Source organism: Macaca nemestrina, chromosome 11 (assembly GCF_043159975.1).
Source record: "Macaca nemestrina isolate mMacNem1 chromosome 11, mMacNem.hap1, whole genome shotgun sequence".
NCBI classification, from domain to species: Eukaryota; Metazoa; Chordata; class Mammalia; order Primates; family Cercopithecidae; genus Macaca; species Macaca nemestrina.
The window spans coordinates 119,672,357-119,691,973 of NC_092135.1; the positions used below are offsets into that span (position 1 = coordinate 119,672,357).

At 37.5% G+C, this 19,617-nt stretch overlaps 1 long non-coding RNA gene and 1 pseudogene across 1 annotated transcript; one reads left to right on the forward strand and one right to left on the reverse strand.

The window, feature by feature from the left end:
- Positions 1–7,253: 7,253 nt before the first annotated feature.
- Positions 7,254–12,453, reverse strand: LOC105481296 (uncharacterized). Its single transcript, XR_986884.3, has 3 exons — positions 12,339–12,453; positions 9,017–9,093; positions 7,254–7,442 (listed from the first exon to the last, which is right to left on the reverse strand). It is a non-coding gene; the product is annotated as an uncharacterized lncRNA (long non-coding RNA).
- Positions 12,454–13,810: 1,357 nt separating this feature from the next.
- Positions 13,811–14,234, forward strand: LOC105481295 (large ribosomal subunit protein uL14-like; annotated as a pseudogene).
- The last annotated feature ends 5,383 nt before the right edge of the window (positions 14,235–19,617 follow it).

Consider the following 19,617-nt stretch of genomic DNA (forward strand, 5'->3'; position numbering starts at 1 on the left):
CCTAACTTTTCCTTCCGCCATCATAATCTAAATCATTTACAAAGCACTTATGTTCCAAACATATATTTTGTAATTTCAAAGATCTCTGAATATTCTAAGGATATCTAAAATGACAGCTAATGCATTTCTTTATGTATAGTACAAATCCTTTAAATGCTTGCTTAGATAATGCAGTAAGTGCACTTATAAAGAAAATGTTACTTTTGAAATCAAATTTATATCTTATTTCTTTAATCTAACCATTTATACCAGTTAGTAAATAAGAATAGCCTTTTCCCTGCTAAAGATTATGCCTTCTGACCATTTATTCAAATGGACTAAAGAGGGAACTCAGTCAAAAATCCAAGAAACATAGTATAGGCTTTTTTCCTAAATTTTATAGTACTTGGCTCCACTGAAAATTAGTGAAACCTTATTAAAATCAGTTGAACATAAACTCTCTAAATATAGAAATACCAAAGTGACATTTATAAATATGGTTTGGTTAAAACTGACATTTTGGGGGGACTTTCTGGACATACTACATTTAAAAACAATGAAGAATTTATCTAAAATAAGTGTTAACTCAGGAGTCTACAGACAAAGATATGTCATACAACTTTACAGTGTAAAGTGATATGTGGAATCACTTTCTCTTCGACCTTGACTATCTCTGCACAAATAAATGGGCTTAATTCAGACAAACAATGTGTTATTTGAAGTAAGAAGGTAAAAAGAAATTCAGTTAGTAATGGATCATTTGATTCAAACTGACATTTAAAGTATCTCCATTCAACCATTTGTTTTTCTTCATATTCAACTCCATACGTATATGCACCCCAGGTTTTTCTTTTGCAGAAGGAGTTAAAAATAAGGCATTAAAATATAGAGGATGATATTTCCACACTATCGATTATTTAAATCTGTGGCTCTATATAAAAGTAGTTTTTTTTTTTTTGAGACAAAGTTTCACTCTTGTTCTCCAGGCTGGAGTGCAATGGTGCGATCTCAGCTCACTGCAACCTCCGCCTCCCAGGTTCAAGAGATTATCCTGCCTCAGCCTCCCAAGTAGCTGGGATTACAGTCGCCTGCCACCACACCCAGATAATTTGTGCATTTTAGTTTCACCATGTTGGCCAGGCTGGTCCCGAACTCCTGACCTCGGGTGATCTGCCCGCCTCAGCCTCCCAAGGTGCTGGGATTACAGGCCTGAGCCACCGTGCCCAGCTTAAAAGTAGCTTTTTAAGAAAGATCATCCTTAGCCATCTCTGGCTGAATTGCAGATTATGTTGTCCCAGTTTAGTATAAATTTTTCTGCAATATAACATATTTGTACATTATAAATATTACAGGATTTATCTCCTGAAATTTAATGCTTCTCTTTGACACTCAGGATTAACATGTATAGAACCACCCTTTATGTCCATCACCTTTCTCTCCTGCAGCTCTGCTTTAAAATAAATTGGAACCAAAACATACACAGGTGATTATGAGAGCTATTCCAACATACATTAAGAGTAAGGTCCCATGGCTGCAACTTCAACCTGCCTATTTATATTACATTAGACACCTATCAGAGGTAATTGAACATTGGCAGGAAATTAATCAAGTCTGTTCCATTAAATGGTCAGTTTGCTGCAGCTCAGGAAAGCTGGCCCCATTTCCTCTGTGTCTCATTATGTTCTCATCTGAAACTGGTATAGTTTTCATTCACATTGTTGCAATTTAAAATACTCTGATAAATGCCTAGTTGTGTCCGTATTATTTACAGGTTACCCTGGTTAACATAATGAGTGAACTAAATTTGCAATGCAGAAATCATTGCACAGGTAGAAATCACAACAAATTGCAAAAGTAGTGAGGATTTTCAGGGTGCTTTGGGTCTTCCCACCTCTAGCTTTCTTTAGCAATACACTTCTTTTGGCACTTTACAATATGTGTATGCATGGGTTATAGATAGCCATCTATTTATAAAATAGGGAACTTGTTTTAAAAATCTGACTTAGATTAAGAATAAGATTAGCCAGCTTTAAGCCTCTTATACATAAGTACTTCACGTGGTTAACAATCACTGTGGGCTAGCTCTAAGAGAACCTTCCTCTTGCTGTATTCTGACTTAATCTGCTCAGTTCTTTACTTTTTCCATGTCCACCTACACACCACTGTCCATTTTCCTGCAACCTTTTTGCTGTCAGTCAAGTGACAGCCTTGGATAGAATCTTTGTGTGTCAAGACCTCCTGAGGCCCAGCACCACATTTAGAGGGAAAAAGGGAAGGGTTGCAGAAACACAAGGGATTCTTCAAAAGCTGGGGGTGGGAGACTATTAGTGGGAGGGTTTTGGTGCATAGCTCCTTCTGAAACTGCTTTCTCAAACACACACAAAAATGCAAACACATATACCAAAGCCCCACATCTGCAGCCTAGCACCAATGTAATGTAAAATCATCCTGGAAGCCAAACATTCCAAGACTTGTTGAGGCAAAGAATAAAGCATCCTTGCTGTACTTTAACAGGGGTTGAAGCCCAAGAATAGACCTAGTTTCTCTCCTAATGTGAGTGATCAGATGTGTCTAGCTTTCCCTTTCTTGGATTGACTGACTCTTAGCTGACCTGTAAGTACTAACATCTCTTCCTAAAATTACTCGGGAACATTTGTTTTTGCTAATTGGAGAGAAGCAGGAGGAATGTTCTGCTTATTACTTTGTACAGATTTCGCCCTGTATAATGTAATGTCTTAATATTGGAGGGAGGTTGCATCTCATAATACGAAGCCACACTTTTAAGACCTTTTTATTTGTAACAGTACATTACTTCCTGAAAAGTCAGATAGGTCATCAATACAAATTAGGTTCTGATCTCTAGAAATAAAGAGCCTGAATTGAGACATAGGCCTTATTTTAATTACTTTGCTTTTAGTTGGTGCCATCTGCATTCTGATTATAGAGCCTCTTAAAATTTGACTTCATATTCCTGATCAGCTAAAGTTACGGGATCTTTATACAAAATGTTTCAAGTTTTCACTAAAACCACCAGCAACCTGATATTCTCTAAAAAAAAAAAAAAAAAAAAAAGAAGAAGAGATTATTTTCACTTTGTCACTAGAAACAAAATATATTTGCTTCTGTCTCAATTAAGGCACATGTCACCTAAAATATTTAATATGTTATAAGATAATAATATACTAAAATGAACTTACATTAGCCATACTCAAGTTTGACTTTTCTTGTGTTTCTATTTCTATGTTTCTTTTACTGGAGGTAAGAAGGTATGAAAGTAAAAACTGTGAATGATATAAATTTGAATATTATGGTTTATCTACCTATATAAATTGTCTGTTTTGTCGTCTGTCTCTTGCAACAATTGAGTTTCTCATCTAGCAAGGCAAAAGGCAAGCAGCAGTAGTTATTCAGGGGCAAGAATATAACCAATAAACCTGAGCAAATAACTTTATAACCCTGGAGCTTATTTGGGATGTTAACACAGATGCTTGGCAAATCCATGGGGAATGTTTGGCAAATGTTTGAATCATCAATGCCTTAAACTTGTTAAGCGTAAAGCTAATAATTACCAAGAAAATAATTTTGTGATTTTTTTTTTCCTGAACATAGTTAATCTCTAAAAACAGTGCTTCTTTTTAATACGTAGTATAAAAATGGAAAAAGTCTATGAAATGCAAAGAAGGCAAGAAGGCTGGGAAATTATGTGTGCGCGCACACACACACACACACACACACGACTGAAGTGTTGCAGAGATAGTAAAGCTTTCAACGTTTAAAATTAAAGCCATATTATTGATTATTCTCAGTTTACATATATTCTTCTTCAAAGATAATTTACCTATTTATAATTCTGTAATATGTTTTGCTATTCGTATTCTGATAAAACACGTGCATAATTTAAATCTAGTATCATTTACAGTTCAACTTTTTTGACGGTTAATTTTCAAAATGATGAAATTGTTGAGAATAAACGAAATAGTATTTGGAATTAGTATTTTAAAGCTCTGGAAACTCCCGATAAATTATACTCGGCTATGGATACAGGCTTTTAGTAAGTTGTCTTCTTTAGTAAGATAATGCCAAGAATAATATTGGTCTTTAGAATTCAATTTGGGTTGGTTTGATGTATTTCAATACAAAGTGTACCCGGAGATTATCTGTACAAATATCACACATGTGCACACACGGGCACAAACTCACACAAACCCAGAAATACTCTGTAAGCCACAGAGGTTCATTATTTCCAAAGAATATGCCTGCTAAGTAATACTTCTTAGCTTCTAACTCGGAATAAAAGCAATTTATATAAAGGAGGGGGAAGGATGTTGGTTATTAAAGAAAAAATAGACTTCTTAAAAGTCAGCACCTGTATAAAATTGCCTCTTTAAGCCTCAAGAAAAGTTATTGATTTTCCTTTTTAAATCCATATTATTAAATTTCTCTTTAATTCTTTCTTTACTGTGGAATACCTATATTTTTTCCATATACGTTCAGTGTATTTCATTTGGGAAATAATAACCATAAAGATAAGTTTTGGAATGTATACAGTATAGAGGGATATTTTGCTACATATATTTTCATAAATGATTAGGCTGTAACTAATCCATGAAATAAAATTTAAGGAGCTGATGGTGAAAAATTTCCCAAAACTTTGGGAGGTTTACTTTTTATCTGTGCTCGCATAGAATTTGCATAGACTTTCTTTATGGGGGCCCATTCATTATAGCCATTGAAGAAACAAATTTAAATTTTCATGAAGTTACTTGCTTGCTGCCACACGAAAATGAATGGACTTGTGTTATATTATATTGGACAAATGTGCCCACTTCTGTGAACAGAATATCGCATTACATTTCCTATTGTTGCTGCAGTCAGCTTTGGATTTCACGAGCTTGAGGACTGTTTTCCAAAGCTGCAGACATTTTCTGCTTCTTCTAGCTGGTTATTTGCCCATGACAAAGAGAGGAAAGGCGTAAATCCCCAAACACACACGAATAGCTTAGCTGATTGTTAGCAACTGTGCTTAAAAGTTTGATGGTTTTGAATAGCCAATTGATGGTTAAAATGAGGTTTAGAGAAACTAGCGCTTTTTCCCATTTTTACCTTTGTTCTCACTTTTTCCAGGAGTCAAAGATAATTTAAAATCGGCTGACCTCACAAAATGTTGTCAGAATTAAGCATTACCTAAAAATTGATTTCTTCTTGGAGATGGCATAGAAGACTCACAAACAAATGTAGTGTTGGCAGTTTTGATCATTTGACAGTAGCTTTGATTGCCCGTGACATGTGATTTGTAACTTTATGGAGACACATTTTACTTCAGTGCTTTAATGACAAAATAGGGGACGGAGTCATTTGGAAGACCCTCGTTGACTATTTGAATTCAGTTCATCTCAACTCTCACGTTCTCTGCTTCTCATCTCGCACACAGTAATTCTCTTAACCCTTATTACGTTCTAGGAGGGAAACGTATGTTTACGTGAGAGCTTCAGTTTCTTCGTCTGTAAAATGGGGCTAACAATAGTGACTAACTCAGGATTGTTATAAGAACTAAGTGAGACACTCTATATAAAGTCGTAAACAGAGTGCTTGACACAAAATAATTGTTTGCAGTTAATATTTTTGCACCTTAATTTGTGGTTCAATGGGTGAAGTCATAGGTAATTTCAGTAAATCATTAAAAAAAGAACCATACATTTTTATTATTTAATATAATTGAAAGATTTTTAAGAGTCTCACAAGTACTTTTCTACTGAAGAGTACTGTTTCCATTTGTCGTTAGTCCTTTTCCTTTGTTCTTTTATTATAAATTGACAATTCATAATTGTATATATTTATGGGATAAAAAGTAATGTTATAACTTATGAATACAATGTGGAATAATTAAGTTAATTAACATATCTATCACCTCAAATACTTATCATTTTTGGGGATGAAAACATTTGAAATTTACTCTTGTGGTAATTTTGAAATGTACAATACATGATTATTAATTATATTAACCACGCTATGCAACGAATTAAAAAAAAACACTTATTCCTCCTGTCTAACTGAGATTTTGTACCCTTTGTCAAACATTTTCTTTCTTTTTTTTTTTTTTTGATACAGAATCTTGCTCTGTCGCCCAGGCTGGAGTGCAGTGGCATGACCTTGGCTCGCTGCAACATCTGGCTCCCAGGTTCAAGCGATTCCCCTGCCTCAACCTCCCGAGTAGCTGGGATCCCAGGCACACACTACCACACCTGGCTAATTTTTGTATTTTTAGGAGAGATGGGGTTTCACCATGTTGGCCAGGCTGGTCTTAATCTCCAAGTGATCCATCTGCCTTGGCCTCCCAAAGTGCTGGGATTACAGGCATGAGCCACCGCACCTGACCTCAATATTTTCTTATTCTCCCCACCCCCAGGCTCTGTAACCATCTTGCTACTTTTGCTTCTATGAGTTTGATTGTTTTAGATTCCACATATAGGTGAAAATATTCAGTATTTGTTTTTCTGTGCCTGGCTTATTTCACTTAGCGTAATGTTCTCCAATTCCATCCACATGGTTGCAAATGACAGAATTTTCTTCTTTTTAAGGGCTGAATAGTATTTCTTTTTTTTTTTTTTTTTTTTTTTTTTTTTTTTTTTTTTTTTTTTTTTTTTTTTTTTTTTTTTTTTTTTTGAGACGGAGTCTCGCTGTGTCTCCCAGGCTGGCGTGCAGTGGCGCGATCTCGGCTCACTGCAAGCTCCGCCCCCTGGGTTCACGCCATTCTCCCGACTCAGCCTCCCAAGTAGCTGGGACTACAGGCGCCCGCTACCACGCCCGGCTAATTTTTTTGTATTTTTAGTAGAGACGGGGTTTCACCGTGTTAGCCAGGATGGTCTCGATCTCCTGACCTCGTGATCCACCCGCCTCGGCCTCCCAAAGTGCTGGGATTACAGGCTTGAGCCACCGCGCCCGGCCGGGCTGAATAGTATTTCATTCTGAATAGATGCCACATTTTCTTTATCCATTCATCTGTTGATGGACACTTAGCTTGATTCTATAACATGGGTATTGTGAATAATGTTGCAATGAAGACAGGAGTGCAGACATACTGAGTTCAAACCTTTTGGATAAATACCCAGAAGTGGGATTTCTGGATAACATGGTAATTCTAATTGTAGTTTGTGAGGAACTTCCATATGGTTTTCTGTAATGTCTATACTAATTTATATTCCCACCACCAGTGTAAAAAGGTTCCATTTTCTCCACATAGTTATTAGTCTTATCAGCGATGGCTGTACTGTTAGTCCACAGGGAATCATCTCCTTCCCATGCACTGTCTCTTGCAGGGATTAATTTATTTTTTATATTTAGATATTTTATGTTAGATTTTACTTGTTGCAGAATGCATGTGTGTATGTGTGTACATGTCTGCAAGCTGTCTCTTTGCCTGGCTAGCAGCGTGAACCACAGATTCTTTTCACATCTTTTCACATCTGAAATTTACATTGAAATACAGACATCAGTCAAAATTGCTCTCTTCCAAACAAAGACAATACAATGTTAATTAACAGAAAGTGTATTATGCTTAAAATATAACAAAGCAGAACATGGAAATCAAACAAGTTAGCTCAAGGTACTACAAAAACATGTTAAATAATGAAAGGAATATCACATTAGAAGGCAAGAGCCCTAGATTCTGTATTGTTTGATGTTGGACAAGCAGATGCATCTCTTTAAGCTTTAAGTTCTAATCTAGATCATCTTGATGGTCCCTTTCAACTCTAATACAATAACATAATCTTAGCTCTTTCAATTTCCACATATTTTCCTTGGGGAAGAATCAAGTTTCATATTCAATCACTTCAAGGTAACTTTCTACTATTTATAAAGAAAGCAAAAATCGAACCAGGTCATATACAACTTGATGTTTTTGTACGTAAATCCCTTATTTTCTGTAAAAATTCTATAAGGAGAATAGCTGAATCCTATTTTATATTTTATATAAAAAGGTCTGTTTTCCAAAGTTACTTGTCTGAAAACTCAAATTTATTAAAAAACACAAACTACTCTGTGTATTTAACTTTTATTATAATGTTAACCTTTATTACGTTTATGAATGCAAGCTGTGGTTCCATAGCTCTCACAACTACAGGGTCTTCATAAATAAAGCAAACCACTTAGATCTGCATATTTCAAATAGCAAGACAATAAGCAAACCAGCAGATGGATGCATTTTTAATTAGTCAACCCATTGCTATCTTTTGGTAAGAAAATTCTCTTGCAGGTTGTAACAAAATCCTTCATTGGGTGGAAAAAGAAGTACAATCTCAGAATCACATGTTTTCTAAGAGAATTATATATTTCAGTACTTGGATAACCTATTCAGATTTTGTATGGTGATAAACTAAATGATTGGTGTAAAAACAAATCAAGCAAAATAATTTAAGGTTATTGTAAATTTGAGAGATGAATAAAATTGCCATCAGTATCTAGTTTCTTTTATGTTTTAACTGAGTTAAGTAAGCCAATATGATCCAATTCAATTCAAGGCTGTTTTTGAAATATTGTGAGAAAAGATTCTACAATATTATGCTTCAATTTTTAATTTGTATTATACTGACAAATAAGTTTGGGAAAAGATGCTCTTTGCTTTGGAAAAACTGCTATAAAAATGAGAAGATAATATTTATCACAAGAAGCCAGATGCAAAACTGTGAAAGGCTTTCAGAGATTATATTGGGTAGTTCCCAATATTAAATGAGTATCTTTTTCTAAAAAGAAAAAATATAGTCTATCAGATTATCTCTTCATATGCACCGAGTAAAGGGAATGGATAAATGAAGTAATTATTTTGATAATCCAGGCACTTAAAACTTTTCTCTGAAATATCCACATGATTGATATGATAATTTTGACTGAATTAGTCAAATTGCTCTTTCACAGTTTGCCTTCTCATTACATGAGTAGATACAATCTAAGTGTGGTTGTAACATTTATAAATGCGGAACACTAAACGCATAGCTTACAGTACCTTTCAAGAGTCAACCAATTGTATATAATCACTTACCTTATGGCAACATAGGTAGTCACAATTTATCATCCTCTTCTTCAAAAGCACTTACTTAGGACTTTTCCTCTGGGACCCTGTAGCAGTGCCATAGAAAACATTTCAATGTATGACACTCGACCATTCTAACCACTCAGTTATTGCCAACTACTGTGGCATATACATATATGAAATATAGGTAACAGTGCAAACCCTGAGCAAATAGTTAAATGAATAATGTTTTCCACGATAATTAGTCCATTTAACAAAATGTGTTAATATCAAAATAGTATATACTTCTGCAGAAGCCACAAAAAAAGGCATCAATCCTAAATTGAAAGTTTAACGGGATGTTTCTATAGCAAATCTGATAACAGTTTGCTAAAATTTTTATTTAATATGACTACATTTTAATTTTTTTTCAGTTGGAAATACAGAGTAGAGGGGACTAGAGGGAAATACAAAGGCTCCAACTGATCTATTAATATTAGCAAACTCACTGTAAGAAACCGAAAGTGCCTCCTTGAATCTAGTTTCATCATCTCAATGAAAATTATGTATATAAAACTAGATTTACCTTTTGCCTTCAGAAAATGAAGGAGGAACAGATTTGTTGATTATGGCTAGAAAGATGAGAAAGATGCTTTAATATTATTAAATGAGAGAAGGCAGAAGACCTATATAACATAATTTTTCTTCTTTTTCACTGAGATGAAGAGATGGACTTTCAAACTGAAAAGAAACAGGAAGGAAAAAAGATTGAAAACTTAAGCAGTCAATAATTGGGTACTGTGTTAGATGCCAGGCTATGGTATTGACTAAAGCAGAAACAATTTCTCCAGGATGAAAGGAAAAAAAGAAAATAAAGAGAAATCTTAAATGACTATAAATCTTTGAGTACAATCCAACTCCCTCTCAAGAAAATAAGTCAACTTACATGTGCAATTGTGGATATGGTTGATAGTCTTTAAAACACATTGAGAATGAAAGAGATATGAAAAAACTGGCGAGTGACAAACGGCATCTTGGTATTTGAAGAGTGAAAAGGCTGGGTTATAGAAACTACAAACTGGTGAGATTAATGATTATCTCTGGGAAAACGTCCTAATAATCCTAACAGATTATTAAACAGATAGCTTAGCAACTTGTAGAGAAGAAAAAGGTAATTATGAAACATCAGAATTGTTTGTTTTTTTTAAACATTTTGAGATGGAGACTCGTTCTGTCACCCAGGCTGGAGTGCGGTGGCGTGATCTCAGCGCACTGCAACCTCCATCTCCCTGGTTCAAGTGATTCTCCTGCCTCAGCCTCTAGAGCAGCTGGGATTACAAGCATGCACCACCATGCCAGGCTAATTTTTGTATTTTTAGTGGAGACAGGGTTTTACAATGTTGGCCAGGCTGGTCTCCAACTCCTGACCTCAAGTTATCTGCGCACCTTGACCTCCCAAAGTGCTGGAATTACAGGCATGAGCCACGGCGCCTGTCCGGGCATCAGAATTGTTACACTAAATTCAACTCGTACCTTGGTAAAAAAAAAAAAAAAAAAAAAAAAAAACCAAAAAATTGGCCCACATAGTAGGCCAATAAAGAGTTGTTAACTGCTATTATTTTCTGGTGGAATAATTTGGTCAGATAACATCATCATCTATCTTGATTTTAGAAAGACAGTTGACAAAATCTCTCATATCTTTTTTTTTTTTTTTTTTTGAAACGGAGTCTTGCTCTGTCGCCCGAAAATCTCTCATATCTTAATGGGTAAGATGGTTCTGTCTAGTTCAACACACTTATCAGTGACTAAGAAGACATCAAAAGCATGTTTATCATATCTTTGGTACATAACTGAGAAGAATAGCTAATTCACTGAGCAAGAACCAGACTTAAAATTCTCCTCATGCACCGGAAGAGTAGAATAAAGCTCCAAAGTGAAATTTTACTAAGATAAACATAAAGTCCTGGGTTTATATTTTTAGAAGGTCAATTACGTAAGTCCATGAAAAGAAGCTACGACTTTATATCAGCTGATGTGAGAAAAGATCTGTTAAGTTTAGCTCAACGTGTTTCAACAACAGGATGGAGAAGATGATAAGTCAAACGCAGCTTTAGGTTCACTAAACCAAACCCTAATGTCCAGATGGAGAGAGGGGATGGTCCATGGCAGCTTTGCAACTGTCGTTGGCGCTCTACTTCCGGAGTCCACATTTTTACAGGACATTGACAAATGACAAAAATCTAGGGGAGGATCACAAGAAAGGTTGAGCCTCGAGGCCATGTCTTACGAGAAACTGTTGAGGGGAATGGGTAACGTTTAACAGAGAGAAGAAAAGCTTGGCAGACCATGACGGCAGTCCCCCAGTAAAGGGAGAGTTGTAATCCGGAAGAGGAGCACCCTCACTTGATTTTGTTCCAAGGGCAGAACTAAAAACAGCAGGTAGTTTTTTTAAAAAAAAATGTTTATGTATTCATGTTTTGAGACAGGGTCTCACTCTGTTGTCCAGGGTAGTCTTGAACTCCTGGGCTCAAGTGATCCTCTTATTTCCGGAGTAGCTGAGACTACAGGCACGTGCCACCACACCCAGCCAGCAGGTAACTTTATAGAAACAGCAGATTTCTTATCAATATAAGGAAAAACTGTCTTAGAATTTGAGGTTTTCTGTATCTGCTACTCTGTTAAGTAGTGGCCCCCAAGTCTGGTTAACCATCTATCAGCACCGTTGTACGAGGGAATTCCTATGTTGATAGGAAAATTGAATTTCGTAACCTCTAAGAGTCTTTATGAAATGATGGCTGAAACAAGCAAATTGCAAGGCAATCCGGAAAGAATGAGCTCTGCAGGCTCTGCAGAGGATGACAGCTATTGAAAACGTCCATGTGGATTAAGATGGGAGTACTGATCAGAGGAGAGATTCAGAAGGGGAATTAATGATCTAGGACAGTGTTGCCTGTAAAAATATTATGTGTAACATAGATGTAAGCCACATTTATAAGCTTAAACATTTTAGCACCTATATTTAAATAGCAACAATAACTAGGAGAAATTAACTTTAATAATATATTTTATTTTACCCCATATATCTGAAATATTCCCATTTTAACAAAGACTTAAAATTAATGAAGGTATTAATGGTATATTTTACATTTTTTATATTAAGTCTTTGAGGACCTTTGCTTATATTACACTTCTAGGACATCTGAATTCAAACTAATCCTATTTTGAGTGCTCAGTAACCACATGTGGTAAGTTGCTACCATATTGGACAGCAAAGATTAGGAAAAAAGTCTCTGAGCATGGCTAGTTAAAATAAAGGGTTATTGGCAAAATCAAGCTGAACTGTACAGGTTACCAAGAAATTCTGGAGACACGGCCAACATAAAGAGGGTAACTGCGGAATGTTTTCATTTTGGCAGCCGCAAGAGTGATAAGAGCCAGGAATACAGGTGGAGTTTGACCAAACCGAGCTGAGAATCCAACTGAGGCTGAACTGCACCTGCCCCACTCCTGGTTGCTCTGGCAACCAGACTCCCTCCCCATGCTAATGACATTATAATGAGAACATCCACATGCAAATGAATTAAGCAGTAATTACAGACAGATCCTCACTTGTTCTACTAGCTCGGCTTAAGAGGGTGGTGGTTGAGAGAGGAGTTGGGGAGTTTGATACTACACAGGGGAGATTGGGAAAGGCAAGAATTTGAGTTACAAAATAAAACGGTTATCTGGAACCTATATAACAGGCAATAAAGTCATGTGGTTACATATTCACATTGTTACATCCATGGCTTTTCTTGCTCTTACCATTACTCACGGGAGAGAGACCACCCAGGAGGAAAAGGGGAAAGAACAGAGAAAAAACAACAACTCTATAGGAAAGGCACAGGTTTTGGGAGAAATGCCGTCTTCCTCCCCTCCTTGGTCCTCCCATTTCAGAAGAAATTACTTATGGTTTGCTCTACCTTCTAACCCATTCATGTGGAGCTACATGGAAAACATCGAAACTCTGGAAAAAGAGAAAAAGTAGAAGGAAAGCTTGTCTTTTATTCTTGGTTCTGGTTTTTCCTTAATTGCTTTTAAGTTGATCAGAGCCACGTTGTAATTAATGATGAACAAGTTGAATACTGAACTTCAGAAACTTGATAATCCTGGCCACATGGAGACCTTTACTGATGTGGGAATACTGTGTATACTGAAGTTTTGCATCTTGTAGGATTTTTTAGGTTTCTAGAATCATGCTAGGTCTCTCATTAAATATGTGTGTGTGTGTGTGTGTATACACACACATACACATATATATATAATACATAAAGAAAAAATCATTAATGATATGCTCAGAAAATATTCAGATCAAACAATTAGACATGCATTGGGGGTACGTCACTTTGGCTAGCATACCAATAGACGTGATAACATTATTTACACTATACATCAATATATGGCCTTTACTTTCCATTGTTCAAGATGTTGAAGTGGGCCAGGCGCAATGGCTCAAGCCTGTAATCTCAGCACTTTGGGAGGCTGAGGTGGGTGGACCACCTAAGGTCAGGAGTTCGGGACCAGCCTGGCCTACATGGTGAAACCCCGTCTCTACTAAAAATACAAAAAAAAAAAAAAAAAAAGAAAAAAAAAAGAAAAAAGAAAGAAAGAAAGAAAGAAAAAAAGCTGGGCATGGTAGCAGGCACCTATAATCCTAGCTTTGGGAGGCTGAGGCAGGAGAATTGTTTGAACAGGGGAGGTGGAGGTTGCAGTAAGCCGAGATCATGCCATTATATTCCAGCCTGGGCAACAAGAGTGAAAATCCATCTCAAAAAAAAAAGATAGATGTTGAAGCGAGAATGTGGTGGGTCCTCTAGTGTGAAGTTCCGAATTTCTCTGGGTCTTCCAGCAGGAGCTGTGATCAACTATGCTGACAGCACAGGAGACAAAAGTCTGTATATCATCTCCAGGAAGGGGATCAACGGACGGCTGAACAGACTTCCCGCTGCCGATGTGGGTTACATGGTGATGACCACAGTCAAGAAAAGGCAAACCAGAGCTCAGAAAAAAGGTACCTCCAGCAGTGGTCATTTGACAACAGAAGTCATACCGGAGAAAAGATGGCATATTTCTTTATTTTAAAGATAATGCAGGGGTCATAGTAAACAATAAAGGTGAGAGGAAAGGTTCTGCCATTACAGGACCAGCAGCAAAGAAGCATGGAGACTTGAGATCCCGGATTGTATTCAATGCTAGAAGCATTGCATGATTCTCCAGGATATTTGTTTTTGCTTTTTTCTTGTTTTTGTTTTTGCTTTTTTGTTTTGTTTTATTAATAAAAATAAAAATAAACTTTAAGCCAATTAAAAAGTATTTGTTCCCAAAACAAAACAAAAAACCCCCAAAAAGTATACAGCCTTTAAATGTGCGTTCATTAAGAAAATGATAATAGCCTAATTATATAGTTTTTAGTTTACTATATTCCAGGGACTATTGTAAGTTGCACAGCAACCCTGTGAGATAAGCATTATTGTCAGCCCATTTTACAGATAGGGAAACGAGGCAACTTGCCCAAGTTCCTACATGGCTGATCCAAGAACTTAATCCAGTTAGCTTGGCTCCAGAATCCACAGATGTGTATCATGAGATATTAAGGATAGATCCTTCAAAAAGAGAAACCAATCTTTGTTAATGGTTCACTAATCAACTATTTTGCTATCTAGTAGAACTGCTAATACAGTATTGTAAAAATTATTTATTATGACTATTACATTTAGAATAAAAAATGGAACGAGTAGGCCAGTTTGCCTGGAATGGAAGGTTCACTTAGGACATAAGAGGAAGGTGTCAATAAGGGCCTAACTGTCAAGGAATCCTAACAAGAAAGGCTCTAGAGGATGCCACTGAAAGTTTTTGATGTGAGGAAAACAGTATTTGAGGAAATGTAATTTAACAGTAGAGTGCAAATATAGGAGGGAAAAGAGATGAGCTATTGGGATCAGGTAAACTATATTTTTTACCCAAGTGCATGCATGTAGTAAAGATAGTAGTAGGGATGAAAATAATCAATGAACAGAAACTTTCAAGGCAAAAACCCAAATGAAACTCTGGCTATTGGCTAGAGTGAGCTAATTGAGGAAAATGGAAAATAACAATTTAAGATTAAATCTCAGACTTTCTGCCAAAGTGATGAGGTGACAGATAAGGGGAAGTTTCTTTCTTTCTTTTCTTTTCCTTTGTTTTCCTGAGATGGAGTCTTGCTCTGTCACCCAGGCTGGAGTGGTGTAGTGGCGCGATCTCAGCTCACTGCAACCTCTGCCTTGGGTTCAAGTGATTCTCCTGTCTCAGCCTCCTGAGTAGCTGGGATTCCATGTGGGTGCCACCACATCTGGCTAATTTTTTTTTATTTTTTTATTTTTCAGTAGAGGGCATTTCACTATGTTGACCAGGCTGGTCTTGAACTCCTGACCTCAAGTGATCTACCTATCTCAGCCTCCCAAAGTGCTGGGATAACAGGTGTGAGTCAATGCACCCAGCCAAGATAAGGGGAAGTTTCAGTGGCAAATGGATTCAGACACGATTTCAGCCTGGACATCTACGACACTTGGGACCAGAGTATTCTCTGTTGTGGGCACCTCCCTGTGCATTGCAGGATGCTTAGCAACACTCTTGGCCTCTACTCACTAGATGCCAGCAGCACCCTTCCCAGTGCGACAGTGTCTCCAGCCATTGCCACGTGTGTCCTGGGATGGGGGTGGGCTGTGGAGGGAAAGCAATAACATCACCCTTGATTGAGAAACACTGGTTTAGGGAATTAGGGTGTAACTTTAGTAGAGGAGTTTGAGGCAGTAGGTGGGACAAACAGTTGAGAGCATCAGGAGGCCTGGGACGGGCAAAACTGAAATTCCAGAGATGAGAGAGAGACTGAGAGAGAGAGAGAGAGAGAGACCAGAGCTGAATAGGAAGATTTGAAGGTTTTGTATTATCTCACAAAGGAGCCATAGTGGATAAGATATCGGAAGTGGGGATTTAGAACAACACCAACAAAAGAGCATAGAACTCTGGAATAAACAAACTCAAAGGAAGAAAAACTACCCATGAAGGAAACAGAGGCAGTGTCCCGAGGAGAGAAGAAGCCAAGGCTTGGCAATGTGATCAATCCCAAAGGTGAGAGCTGTGCCAAGGAGGGAAACCTGCAGTTCTCCAGGAGTGACAGAGAAGCCATTTGGATAGACACTGTTGGTTAGAGCCAGGCATGGTGCCTCATGCCTGTAATCCCAGCACTTTGGGAGGCCAAGGCAGGTGGATCACTTGAGGTCAAGAGTTCAAGAATAGCCTAGCCAACATGGTGAAACTCTGCTTCTACCAAAAATAAGAAAATTACCTTGGCTTGGTGGTACATGCCTGTAATTCTACCTACCCAGGACTGAGGCATGAGAATCGCTTGAACCAGGGATGGAGAGGTTGCAGTGAGTCCAGATTGCACCACTGCACTCCAGCCTGGGCAATAGAGCGAGACCCCATCTCAAAACAAAAACAAAAACAAAACAAACGACAACAACAACAAAACCAAAACTGTTGGTTAGGATAATGAGCAGGTCCCCAGGAAAGATAAATTACATTGAGGTCTCTGTGGGTGGTGGTAGGGTGATGATGTTGAAACTAGATTTCAAAAATGTAAAGAGTGAGTGGATGGTGAAGAAGAGAGGGTGGCTGGATTATTCTTTGAGGGACCTTTGGCACTGACAGTTAGAAAATGGTAAGGTCAATTAAACAGGAAGAATTTGCCTTTTAAAGAGATAGAATGACATGGGGAGTTTTATGAAAAGCAGTCAGGGAGAAATCTCTGATAGACCAGGGTCTTAAAGAAAATTCAACAGCCCTGTTTGTTTGTTTGTTTGTTTGTTTTTGTTTTTTGAGACAGGGTCTCACTCTGTCACCCAGGCTGGAGTGCAGTGGCGCCATCTCGGCTCACTGCAACCTCTGCCTCCTAGGCTCAAGTGATCCTCCCACCTCCCAGGCTCAAGCGATCTTCCAGCCTCAGCCTCCAGCGATCTTCCAGCCTCAGCCTCCCTAGTAGCTGGGACTAAAGGCACATGCCACCATGCCTGGCTAATTTTTGTATTTTTTGTAGAGACGGGTTTTCACCATGCTGCCAGGCTGGTCTTAAACTCCTGAGCTCAAACAATCTGCCTGCCCCAGCCTCCCAAAGTGCTAGGATGACAGGCATGAGCCACTGCATCAGGCTAAAGGCCCTGATTTGGTCTTCAAACAAGAAGGCAAACTTTTGGGATGAACACAGTGCTGTAAGCACCTCTTCTTAGAAACCTCAAGAGCAAAACATGGAACAGAAAATCAAGATGCCAATTTACTTCTTGGTGAAACAGGAAAGCCAACTTAAAAAAAAAACTTTGGGTGGAGCACGATGGCTTGTGTCTGTAATCCCAGCACTTTGGGAGGCCAAGGCGGTCGAATCACCTAGGTTGGGAGTTCGAGACCAGCCTGGCCAATGTGGTAAAACTCTGTCTCTACTAAAAATACAAAGTTAGCTGGGTATGGTGGTGCATGCCTGTAATCCCAGCTACTCGGGAGGCTAAGGTAGGACAATTGCTTGGACCCGGGAGGCGGAGGTTGCTGTGAACTGAGATCACACCATTGCCCTTCAGCCTGGGCAACAGGAGCAAAATTCCGTCTCAAAACAAAACAAAACAAAACAAACTTTGTAAGGGAAGGGGGTCATGATATGCCTTTAGTATTTTTTGATGTTTGAATCATATAAATGTGTATTACTTTTTGCAAAACAATTCATAAATTTTGTCCAAGGAAAGGCAAGATCTGGAAAATAAAATGTCACACTGTTTTGGTCTTCTCTCAAAAAAAAAATTCCAGAATTACATAGTGCAGAATTTTTAAAACGCATCACTCATGGGTGTGGGACTGTATAACATTGGCCTTTTGCCAATTGCCTGAGTCAGTTGTTAGGTTATTGAAGCCAGAGGACTATAGTAGTCTTAAGTAAGTGCAGCTGAGGGGGAATATCTTAGACAATCTGTATGAAAAGTGTATTTTAATACACTAAAAGTCTATGGAATCATCCACTTTTTAAAGTTTGTTTGATGTATAATCTTGAGTCCCTTAGAGGAAAGACTTTTCAACAACTAAAATCCTTCATTTTTAAATTTACTTTCCATTTTTATCAACATGTCCATCTGTCTATGCATTTAGGGTTTACTAGAATCAGAGATAATTACCAGGTACAAAAATTTCAGATTGTTAATTTATTCTAAATTTGATTATAAAATTCTATTTTTTGAATTTGTATTCTAAAATTACACACATTCATTGCAACTTTTATTCTAAAAGTTTTACATGCTACTCTCTTGATCACAGAGAGGAGCATATATCCTGTTTTTTGTTTGTTTGTTTTTGAGATGGAGTCTCGCTCTTGTTGCCCGGGCTGGAGGACAATGGTGGGATCTCGGTTCACCACAACCTCCATCTCCCAGGTTCAAGCGATTCTCCTGCCTCAGCCTCCCAAGTAGCTAGGATTACAGGCATGCAGTGCCATGCCCAGCTAATTTTGTATTTTTAGTAGAGATGGGGTTTCTCCATGTTTGTCAGGCTGGTCTCAAATTCCTGACCTCAGGTGATCTGCCCACCTCGGCCTCCCAAAGTGCTGGGATTACAGGTGTGAGCCATCATGCCTGGTTATATACTATTTTAAAAGTTTCAGTGAATGTGTGTAATTTTAGAATAAAATATAATTCTAAAGTATTCTAAAATCTTTTAAAATTATTTTATTCTAAAATTACACCCATTCACTGAAAATTTTAAAACGGTATATATGCTACTGTCTGTAATCAAGAAAATCTCCCCTTTCATTATTGTAGTTGCTTACCATAAGCAAATTTAATGCAGGCATAAATAATACATCCATTTTGGCAAACGAACTTTATATAAAATTCAGAAAATCTAAGTGTTGAATACAACGTGCTGAACTTGGTTTCATTTGATTGATTTTATAGACCTTTATTTTGTGAGTCATGGAATAATACCTTGAGGATTTCAGAAATTTTAATGGTAAAGCTTAATTGTGGTTTATCTAAACCTCCTTTCACGTTGCCTTTTCAGTTGCTCTATGGAAAAGTACTTAATGAAAAGGATTCACTGAAAAAAGATTATTTGTGCAATGCATACTAAAATGTCTCCTGAAAAGCATTTCATTTGAATGAAATATTTTACATTGTTACTGACATTATAAGATCGCAGGTACACATATGCAAAGTCTTCTTGGTGTTCTTTTTCTTTTATCTTTTCAGAAAAGAGCATGTGCATTCCATATATATTCAAACATTCATATGTAGCTTTTGAGTGCCATGCATTGTGTTATGTGCTAGGAATGCTGTAAGGACCAAAGCACTTAACACAGTGTTGTAAGGACCAGAGCAACAAAGTCTCTGTCTCCTTAGAGGTAAACTTCTGAGTGAGAGAGGAAGGAAAACACAAATGAACAAACCACATAATGTAATAAATAAGATGGGTGGTTTCTGTTACAAGAATAGGGTGTCAGACAAGGCCACTTGAGGATGAGGTGGTATATCATATACATCACGTGTTCTGTGGTGCGCCCTTGGTGTTTACATATGTAATAT